Source organism: Echinops telfairi, unplaced genomic scaffold (assembly GCF_000313985.2).
Source record: "Echinops telfairi isolate 266 unplaced genomic scaffold, ASM31398v2 ScPeMD7_2;HRSCAF=8, whole genome shotgun sequence".
In the NCBI taxonomy this organism is placed as follows: Eukaryota; Metazoa; Chordata; class Mammalia; order Afrosoricida; family Tenrecidae; genus Echinops; species Echinops telfairi.
Window position 1 is genome coordinate 22,846,633 of NW_022103898.1, and position 440 is coordinate 22,847,072.

The following is a 440-nucleotide window of genomic DNA, read 5'->3' on the forward strand; positions in this document are numbered from 1 at the left end:
CTCACCAGCCTGAAAGGCAAGATGATTAAATTCCATCACCCTTGGGAGGGCAGGTACCTATATACTGGAGTATAAGCCAACCGAATACCAGCCAAGGCACCTAATTTTACAAAACCTGCATTAAAAATGTGCTGAGAAACTTATACACGAGCATATACAGTATCTGCATTCACTGAGCAAAGCTGACTCTTCTATGCGTTTTCTAAGTATCTCTGATGAAAAACACCGCCCCCATAATGTCACAATAAAGAGTGGATACCGGAGGGCTAAAACCACCAGCCTACCTGTTAAGCACGCATGGTAGTATCCATCTGCACCCTGCACAATGGGGTGCGAAATCACAGGCACGGCACGGGCTATCTGGGAACGTTTTTATTTTTATACACATGACAAGATTTTACACCAAGAATAGTCAGTTAAATAGTACAAATTTACATTCA